An 11408-nucleotide genomic window follows, 5' to 3' on the forward strand; every position below is an offset into this window, starting at 1 on the left:
AAAACCACAGTAATTAAAATAGTATGGTACTTGCATAAAGATAGACATGTAGACCAATGAAACAGGATAGAAAGCCCAGAAATAAATACGAATACATGCATTTATGGCCAACTGATCTTTGACAAGTGTGCCATAAACACAGTGGAGAATGAATAATCTCTTTAATATATATACTGTTGGAAAAACTGGATATCCACATGGAGAAGGAAATTGGACTCCTCTCATACAATGTAGAAATAAGAGATAATTGATACAAAATCAACGCAAAGTAGATTAAAGACTTAAATGTAAGACCTGAGATACAAAACTACAAGAGGAAAAGATAGGGAAAAATCTTTTGACATTGGTCTTGGCATTGATTTCATGGAGATGACACTAAGTGCACAGGAAACCAAAGCAAAAATAGACAAATGGTATTGTATCAAAGAAAAATGCTCCTGCTACTGAAGGAAACAAACAGAATGAAGAAACAACTTACAGAATGGGAGAAATATTTTCAAACCATAAATCTTATAAGAGGTTAATATCCAAAAAAATATAAGGAACTCAGCTTAATAGGAAAAAAAATAACTTGATTACAAAGTGGGTGAAGGACCTAAATAGGTATCTCTCCAAAGAAGATATACAAATGGCCAATAGGCAGAGGAAAAGTTGCTCAACTTCACTGGTCATCAGGGAAATGCACATTGAAACCACAAGGAGTTATTGCCTCACATCTGTTAGAATAGCTATTATCACAAAGACAAAAGATGAATGTTGTCAAGGATGTGGAGAAAAGGGGAACCTTTGTACACCATTAGTGAGATGTAAATTGGTATAGCCATTATGAAAAATGGTATGGTGATTCTTCAAAAAATTAAAAATAGAGCAGCCATACATCTTAGCAATCACACTTCTGAGTATATATCCAAAATAAATGAAATCTGGAAGAGGTATGTGCACTTCCATGTTTTTGCAGCATTATTCCCAATAGTCAAGATATGGAAACAACCTAAATGTCCATCAGCAGATGTGTGGATAAAGAAAATGTAATACACACAGATGACACACAGACACAGGCTTTGCACACATACACACAAGAATATTATTCAGCTTTTTAAAGAAGGAAATCCTGCCACTTATGACTACATGGATGAACGTGGAGGACATTATGGCAACTGAAATAAGCAAGACACAGAAGGATAAATACTGCATGATATCACTTGGGTGGAATCTAAAATAGTCATATTTATAGAAGCAAGGAGTGACATTGTGGTTGCTAAGGGCTAGGAGGTGGGATGAATGGGGGAGATGTTGGTCAGAGTACGAAGTGTCAGCTCTACAACATGAATAAATTCTGGAGATCTAATGTCGAGTATGCTGGTTATAGTTAACAATATTGTATTGTATCCTTGAAGTTTGCTAAGTGGGTAGATCTTAAGTGTTCTCATAACCAAATAAACAAACAAGGTGATGGGTATGGTATGTTAATTAACTTGATTGTGGTAATCATTTCACAATTGATACATATATCAAAACTTCAAGTTGTATACCTTAAAAAATAGTATCCCTATTTTTCAATTACACTTTAATATATCTGGAAAAAATCCTTTGTTAAAACTTGGGAAAGAAAAGGAATCTGTATTTTAACAGAATCCCCAAGCGATAGGCCTGTGTTATACATTTTGAGAAGCAGTGGCATAGTGAATGGATGAGAGCATCAGATCTGGGTTTGGATTCTGAGTGCCCCTTGCCAGCTATGTAATCTGAGGCTGGCTACCTCAAGCTCTGAGTTCCTCATCTATAAAATGGGGACAGTAATGACAATAACAGTATGTAGCTTTGAGGGTTGACATGAGGATTAGATAAGATTATGCTCAATATCTGGCACATTTTTTGTACTCAACACATGTTAGTTAAGCATACACTTCTATTGTCATTGTCCAGTTGACAGCAACTTTTTCTCCCATTGGACCATTGTGATAATTTCCTGCCTGCTTTTCTAGTTTTAGGCTCTCCGCATTCATCCCATCCTCTACTCGAGTGACAGTAATTTCCACCAGCAAATATCTGATAGTGATACTGCTCTCCTCAAAAAACTTCAGGGCCTCTCACTGCATTCATTAGCATTTTACTACATTTGTGAGCCAAATTTCTTTGCAGGAAATTTATAGCCTCCTACTGTCCGAGACCTCCCGGAGAGAAACATGGAAAGGCCCGAGGTGGGAGCTTCAGAATTGTGCCCTTGTTTTAACAAGAAAAAGCTGTTTGACTTTGTCTACCCTTCTTTGGGCTCCAATTTTCCCGATTCCGACAATTAAGTAGTTTGGTTAATAGTTTTACCAAGGTCTTTTACATCCAGTGATTGAGGATGCTGGAGCTGAAACCAGCTCTACTGTACACTAGGAATTCCAGAGCTTTGCACAATATTGAAAACTGAGGACAGGACCTCATTGCTAATGTCTTATTTCTGGAAATAAGTTTAGTCAGTCAGGAATTTTTTGATCACTGCCAACAGGTCTGCTGCATGGGCCCTCTCCATCCTCCAAAGGGAAATGAGATCATCTTTGGGGGCAGACCTCTTGCCTTGACCCCTACGGGAAAGTGGCCTTGCCTGGGAGAATCCTTTTCTTTTGTTAGGAGCTTTCTTGCCCCATCTCCTCTGTAAGGACCTTCCATTTTGTACAACTCCTCTGAGAGCCCTTCTGTTTGCTAGATGGGATACTACCAGATTTATGACTCCTTTAATGATGTCAATTAGATTTTTAAAATTTACTCAGTTGAATTTTTGTTACTTAACAGGAATAAATCTACATATGATATTTCAGAGAGTTTCTTTTTTTTAAGATTTTATTCATCTATTTATCACAGAGAGAGAGTGAGAGAGAGCGCAAGTAGGGGAAGCTGCAGGCAGAAGGAGAAAGCAGGCCTCCTGCTGAGCAGGGAGCCCAGTGCAGGGCTCAGTCCCAGGATCTGGGGATCATGACTGAGCTGAAGTCAGAAGCTTAACCAACTGAGCCACCCAAGCATCCCTAGGGAGCTGTTATTAAAAAGTGTCTACTATTACTTAAATCTTTTCATAAAAGAGATACTTGCCTTGGATGTTTTTTCCCCACAGAAATAACAAGTATATGGTGTTAAATTAAGAAGAACATATTTTATTATATGTGTTAGAAAAACAATTGTATTCTCAGTAAAAATCATGCATTTTAGAAATTTTTTTTTTTTGCTTTTGATTTGGATGTGACTCTACACTTTTGAATAGGCTTCTGATATACCTTTGAAGCAGTCTCTAGGAGCAGATCTACCAGAATTATATTCCCAGAAAGGAGTAATGGAGCCCAAGATAAATTTTATTCTCAAGAAACTCAAAGTTTGATTTTAAGGATGCCATGTTAAGTTTTTCAGTTGTTAAAGTAGCAAGTATTTGTGACTTTGTTGTTATAGAAATAAAATTTATTTCACAATTATTTACATTTTTTTCTCAATCCTGTGCCTGAAAAAAGTAAAACATTTTGTGAGGTGTTTAATTAATCTAGATTCTTTTCTATGATTCTTACTATTAATGTGAATATTTAATGTTGTGTATTTATTTCCCAAAGGCGGTTATTAAATTAATGGTGCATTTTAAACATGAATTGTATTTTAGAATTGAGAACTCATTGGAGATCGTTTTTTTCATCACCCAAGTAGGTAGAATTGATCTATAGGAAACAGGAGACACTGGATTTTCAGTTCTTGAGATTGGGTAATGTTTTAGGCATTAATTCCGCCCCCCCCCTCCCCCGTGGAGTCCAGCATAGTATCCTAGCGGTAAATTCTTATGTAGATATCTGTTAAAATAATGAATATACAAACACCAAAAATCAAGATACGAATTTAGCATAGTTTTTTGGATGGACATTGCTGTATTTGAGCTAACTGCTGAAAGAGCAAATGAAATAATTTAATACTATCCTTCCTGGGGTGAAGTCATAAAGGAGTCATAGCTCTGGGCTATTCCTAAGCAATAAGCAAGGAGGAGGCTACGTGTAGAACGAACTAAATTTTTGGTATTGAAAAGTGTCAATGAAAAAACTGGGGATGGTAAAAGAAAATATTGTTACTTTCTATATTTTGCTTTGGGCTCATTGTATAGACTCTGGGAAATCAATGGAAAATTCATCTCTGCCATCTTGAATAGAAGCCCAAGCAAATTATGATGAATCAGGTTTTTTTTTTTTTTTCCCAATTCTGTAGCTTTTAATACATACTTACACAATCTTGATTTACTCACTGAACTCTCAGGAATTTGTTATAGTCATTAAGTATCATCTTTAATTTTCTTATTAATTGTTTCTCACTGTCCCCAAAGGAAGGAAAGTTTGCTGGAAAGAACTCCGGACTAATTTTTATCTGCCCATTAAGAGTGGCTCTCTCGACACACACTAGACTGTGTTAAAAATAACTCTATCTTAAAACTATACTTTCAGGGATCATTTCTATAGTTTGTTACTAGAGAAGAGTCTCTGAATGTGTAAAAATAATGATCTTTCTGGGTGTTATTTTTCTCATCTGTAGCATCTGATAATCTCTAAACTATCTTTCAAGTCCAAGATTCCATGACTTCTGTGATACCGTAACCCATGAAAAGCAGTAATTTCTAAGACTTCAGGTATAATACAAGTGCCTCAATTTCTGAGAATCCAATGTGATAGTGCTGTTCGACTATTAGCCATATTTAGGACACATTTTACTAATTCTGAACTCTTTATGCTTCGCTCAGGAGAAGCTCTATTAAGGAAATATGAAATCCTTTATATAAGAAAGCCTTACAAATACAAGCTACAAGCCAGAAGTAAATAATTATACAAGCATTATTCATTAATTCATATTAATTGGTCAAAATTTAAATGAGGTACCTTAAATTGAATAAGCATATAGTTCTGATTGTAAGTAATGACCAATTCCCAAGTATTAATTAGATATGGGAAACTGATCATTAACTTGTCTTGAAAGTAAACATGTACACATATCATGGGCGAAAATACGAAACAGAGGATCTCTATGAAACCACCTCAGCAAATTTGCATCTGTCCATGTGTGTGTGTGTATACATTTATGTATAGAAAAACTGTATAGAGGCACAGAAATGAGTTTAATAGTCACCCTTTTTATTTTTTACTTTAATTAAATGTTAAAGTTCTTTACAAGTCTTAATACATATAAATTAAATCACTAACCAATTTATATACTGGAATTTTTGAGGCCTGTTGGAAATGCTATTAGAAAAATGTCTGTTGGTTTAAAGTCATTTAAATCTTTAAATTCATAATATTGTCTGTATTAAAAAAGACAATGGAGGTAAAGTCTTCAGCTATTTTTCAATTACCAGATGACAATATCTGTGTATGACCCGTGGTGGTGGGTCTTCAGATATCAGGGTTACTCACTGAACCCCGACTATGCACCTTAGGGAAGTGAGAAGGAAGGGCTTTATTGTAGCTGTGACCCAGCTTCTTCTGACCTTGTAAAGGAGCACCTAGGCTCTGGGTGTAGCTCTGTAGAGTTCAGTTAGAGAACTGACCTACATCAGTCTCATGTTGTTTACATGACCTTTAACCCAGATATGTGTTTACATATTACCTTGTTTCAAAATGGTCTTTAGGAGATCTAGAACCAAGTACTTTGCGTCAAAAGTCATGTGTCTTGATAATTGAGATGTAAAACTTGACATTACGTTGTTAAAAAAAGGTGGTCTCTGTGACTCTTTTCTATAAAGGGTAGATTAAAAATCAGTTTAAGACATCCACGGAGCAAGTGATTTTATGATTTAGATGAAGGAGGTGGGTTTATAGATTTCATCCACAAACAAAATAACAGTGTTTAACCTTTGTTGAGAATACAGGCTATAAAAGTCTTTTTTTTTTTTTTCTTTCTATACAAAGCGCATGTTTTATATAAGCCCAAAGAGGAAGAGATAGATGTAGTGAATATCTACAAATTTAGGGGTATTACTTTTGTACCCTTGAACAAACATATATTGTATCTAAAGAGAATGTATCAAGTACCTGCTTAACATCCTGAAGAGTACTATCATTAATATGCAGATGCTGGTTTCTGTAATTCATAAGCATGAGAACAAAGCTAAATGCAAAATATGCTTAAACCATTGACTAACTTCTTACAGACATTAGTTATTTCCTTATGGGGCTACATAAGAAAGCAAAACCCCCCAAATTATTGACTTTCCAGAATGATAGTTATAAGTTGCCAAGATGGTGCTTTCAAAGGACAGAAACAGGAAGACCCGAATTTTAGCCCATCTCTTTGTACTGCGTTGCATCAATCTATCACTTAACCTTTCTGAGGCTAAGTAAATTGAGGTAATACATACCTTATGGGTTTGTTACATGTGATCTTACATATTGCATATTTTCAATACATGGTGACTGTTACGCTAACAAGTGGAATTGATTATCAAAGACATTAGATGGGACCATATGAAATTTTGTAGATAAAAAGTGGCCAAATTTCAGACCTCATTGTACAATGTTCCCCTCCTAGGAACCTCAAGAGCACTGTTGCAGTGAGCAAAGTATGGATGGCAAGGTCAGATTTCTTTGTGAGTTTTCAGTTAATAGTCATGGGATGACTTTTTATCAGTGACTAGTTTATAATACACTGAAATAACATCCACAACCATGGAGTTCGGGTATCTTAGACTATCCCATTCCTCACTTTCAATGCAGACAAATATTTACATTTTAGTAAAGTTAGCATATTAAAATCATTGCATTTGAATGGTTACTTGTCCATTCCATGGTCCCAAGAGTCACAAGGGCACAGGAAGGATGGACACAAGCACGCTGCTTCACCTGCCCTTTCTAATAATACCAATAACATAGGCAAGTCTATCTAGACTTTTGGTGATCCATATACTTTCCTAAAAGCTTGATTTCAAGGTATTTTCTATATTGTTGATTTCCCTCTCAGTCACTCTTCTTTGCACTTGAGGCAGGCGTTTCCGGAAATTTCCACTCAGCATGATGTAGAGGAAAGGATTAATGCTGCTGCTGGCATAGCTGAAACAGATGGAGAGATAATAGCCTACATGGAAGGCCAGTGTGGGCTGCTCCATCTGTAAATTCACCAGTTGTATCACATGGTAGGGGGCAGCACTCAGGATAAAGACTGCCACCAACACCAGCACCATCTTTGTCAGCTTCATCACTCTCTCTTTTGGAACACTGGGGTTGTAACTACAAAGGAAACATTAGGATAGACAGAATATAAACAACCATAGAAATTGTGGGCAATGGTTTCTTAGAACTTCATCAACAGAGATGTAATGCAGTTACCATGTGCTCCCAGATATGTTGTGATGAGAAGAACAGATTTTGCTCCAAAACAGAGATCTACAGTCTGTGATATATAATATCAGACATAATATCAGATATAATATCAGACAAATCCAGATTGGGAACATTCTACAATATACTTGACCAGTACTCCTTAATACTCTCGAGGTCATGAAAAATAAAAAAAAAATTAGGAAACTGTCATAGACCAGAAGAGACTGGGGAGATATGACAACCAAATGCAATATGGTATTCTGCATTGACTCCTAGACCAGAAAAAGGACTTTAATGGAAAAACTGGAGAAATCCAATAAGGGATAGAGTTTAGTTAGTAGTAATGTCCTAATGCAATATTCTTTGCTCTGACAAATGCATCATGGTAAGGTAGAATATTAATGGAGAAACGAAGTGAGGCATATATAGGAACTCTTGCTACTGTTTATGTCACTTTTCTATTAATTTAAAATGATTCCAAAATAAAAAATATTTCAAAATTCCCAAGTTTTGTCATGTTATATTATATTTAAGCATTTAATAGAAATGTTCCAGGGACATAGTTGAAGCAGATGAATAAGCCTGGGGAATAATATAAAAAAAAAGCATAGCAACTGAAAGTTGTTGTAAGTTTATCACAGCAGGCACCATCATTCCTCTAACTTCTTCCATTTTGAGGCATAACTGGACAGTATGAGTTATGTTCTTTGCATTTCTGAGAAAAGTGCTGTGCACTGACCATCAATGAAAGCTTCTCAGGAGACAACTCAGGGAGAGTGCCTTACAGTTCGGTGTGACTGCAACTCTGGCAGATGCGGGTTTGACCCAACTTAAGCCCAAGGCAACCCCATACTGATCCATTAACAACACAGAAATAAAACCTTGCCCACAGGAGGCAAAGAGAGCCATTACTGATGAATTACTGGACTAAAGGGAAATGCAGTTCAGCCATAATAGTAAGGACATGCAACATGTATGGGAGAGACCCCTGAAGTGTCGGGTTCTGGTGAACTAAAGGATCTCTTCTTCAGAAGGCCACTACTTTCAAGAGCAGAAGATGTAGTTGATATTTCTAACACATAGAAACAGAAACAGAGTTAGATAAGATGAGAATCAGAGGAATGGGCCCCAAAGGAAAGAACAGGACAAAGTCACAGAAAGAGAGCCAAATGAAATGGAGATAAGCAAAATGCCTGTTAGGGAATGTTAGGGAATTTAAAGTAATGATCATAAAGATACTCAGTGGACTGGAGAAATTACTGAGAGTAAAAATACACTAGAGAAAATTAATAGTAGATTAGAGGTATGTGTGCTGGCAAAGTGAGCACAAAATAGTATAATAGAGGAAACAGAAGAATGGATCAGTGACCTACAAGACAGAATGATGGAAAGCAATCAAACTTAACAGGAGAGAAAAGAAAAAATTGAAAAATTAGAATAGATTAAGGGAACTCAGTAACACAATCAAGCATAATAATATTTGCATCACAAGGATTCCAGAAAGGGAAGAGAGAGAAAAGGGGGCAGAAAATTTATTTGAAGAAATAATAGCTGAAAACTTTCCTAATTGGAGGAAGGAAAAAGACCTCTAGATCCAGGAGGCACTGAGAGCTCCCAATAAAACCAACCTAAGGAGATCCACAGCAAGAGTAACAAGATAATAATAATTAGAGTAACAAGAAACAGTGATAGAGAATTTTAAAAGCAGCAAGAGAAAAGAAAGCATTTACAAACAAGGAAACTCCTTAAGACTTTCAATTGATTTTGCAGGCAAGAAGGGAGTGGCATGATATTTTCAAAGTGCTGAAAGAAAAAAACCCCTGCAACCAAGAATGCTCTATTCAGCAAGGCTATCATTCAGAATAGAAGGAGGGATAAAGAGTCCCTTAGACAAGTAAAAATTAAAGAAATTCATCACCTCTAAACCAACCTCAGAAGAAATATTAAAGGGAATTCTTTAAGTGGAGAGGAAAGATCATAAGCAGGAGTAAGAAAAGCAGAAAGCACAAAAGCAGCAAAAATAGATATATCTATAATAATCAGCCTAGGGATTCATAAGATAAAAGGATGTAAAGTATAATATCATATACTTAAGATATTGAGAGGAGGGAAGTAAAAATTTAGTGCTTTTAGATCTAGGGTTCAAACTTAAGAGACCACAGACTATGCATAAAATGTCATATATAACCTAATTATAACCACAAATCAAAAACCAGTAATAGATTAGCACAATATAAAGAGAAAGGAATCCAGGTATATCACCAAAGAAAGCCATCTAACCATGAGAGAAGAGGGTAAGAGAAAAAAAAAAGAACTATAAAAACAACCATAAAATAATTTTTAAAATGACAATAAGTATATACCTATCAATAATTAATTTTAATGTAAATGGACTAAATGCTCCAATCAAAGGTAGGGTGACTGAATGGATAAACAAGTAAGACCCATCTATATGTTGCGTACCAGAGACTCATTTCATTCCTAAAGACACATGCAGTTTGAAAGTGAAGGGATAGAAAAGAGTCATCATGCAAATGGAGGTTAAAAAAAAAAAGCTGGGGTAGCATTACTTATATTGGACAAAATAGACTTAAAAAAAAAGACTGTACAAGAGACAAAGGATAGATACTACATAGTCAAAAAGGGAACAATCCAACAAGAACATGTAACAATTGTAAATATTTATGGAAACAATATGGGAACACCCAAATACATAAAGCAGCTATAAACAAAAATGAAGGAAGTAATTGATACTAATACACTAATAGTAGGAGATTTTAATACTCCACTTGTATCAATGGATAGATCAGATAGGAAATCAACAGGGAAACAGTGGCTTTGAATGACACATTGGACCAGATAGATACAAGAGATATATTCACAACATTCCGTTTGAAGAGTAGAATACACTTTCTTTCAAGTGTGCATGGAACATTCTCCAAAATAGATCACATCTTGGGCCACAAAACAAGTCTTAAAAAATTAAAGAAGATCGAAGTCATATGATATATGTTTTTCTGACCATATGCTATGAAACTAAAAATCAACCACAAGAAAAAAATCTGGAAAGAACACAAATACATGGACATTTAATAACATGCTACTAAATAATGAATGGGTCAATCAAGAAATCAAAGAGGAAGTTTAAAAAATGGACACAAATGTAAATGATAACAAAACGGTCCCAAATCCTTCAAATGCACCAAAAGCTGTTCTAGGGGGGAAGTTTATAGCAATACAGGCGTACATCAAAAAGCAGAAAAATCTCAAATAAACATCCTACTCTTGTATATAAAAGAGCTAGAACAAGAACAAACAAACTCAAAATCAATAAAAGGAAATAAATAGTAAATAATATAGCAGAACAAATGAAACAGAAACAAAAAAACCCATAACAGAACAGATCAATGAAACCAAGAAATGGTTCTGGGAGGAGATAAACAAAATTGATAAAACATTAGCTAAACTCATTAAAAAAAAAAGGGCTCAAATAAAATCAGAAAGAGAAAAAAATAACAACCAACACTACAGAAATGGAAACGATAATAAAATATTATGAAAAATTATATACCAACAAATTAAACAACCTGAAAGAAATGAATAAATTCCAAGGAACGTATAACTTCCCAAAACTTAATCAGGAAGAAACAGAAAATTTGAAATGGACTGATTACAAGCAATGAATTAGTATCAAAAAGTTCCCAACAAACAAAAATCCAGATCAGAGGGCTTCACAGGTGAATTGTGCCAAACATTTAAAGAAGAGTTAATACCTGTTCTCAACCTATTCCAAAAAATAGAAGAGGAAGGAAAGCTTATTGTTTGAGGTCAGCATGACCCTGATACCAAACCAGATAAAGACACTACAAAAAAAGAATTATAGGCCAATATCTATGATGAACACAGATGCAAAAATCCTCAACAAAATATTAATTAGCAAACTGAATCCAACAAGACATTAAAATCATTCACCACAATTAAGTGGGATTTAAGTGGGATTATCCCTGGGATGTCCAAAAATAAACCCACTATATATATATAGTGGGTGTATATATATATATATATATATATATATATATATATATATATATATAT

At 35.1% G+C, this 11408-nt stretch overlaps 1 pseudogene; it reads left to right on the forward strand.

Moving 5' to 3' along the window:
- Nucleotides 1-4435: 4435 nt before the first annotated feature.
- On the forward strand, nucleotides 4436-4518 carry LOC132008540 (small nucleolar RNA U3; annotated as a pseudogene).
- Nucleotides 4519-11408: the final 6890 nt, after the last annotated feature.

Source organism: Mustela nigripes, unplaced genomic scaffold, assembly GCF_022355385.1.
Source record: "Mustela nigripes isolate SB6536 unplaced genomic scaffold, MUSNIG.SB6536 HiC_scaffold_151, whole genome shotgun sequence".
NCBI classification, from domain to species: Eukaryota; Metazoa; Chordata; class Mammalia; order Carnivora; family Mustelidae; genus Mustela; species Mustela nigripes.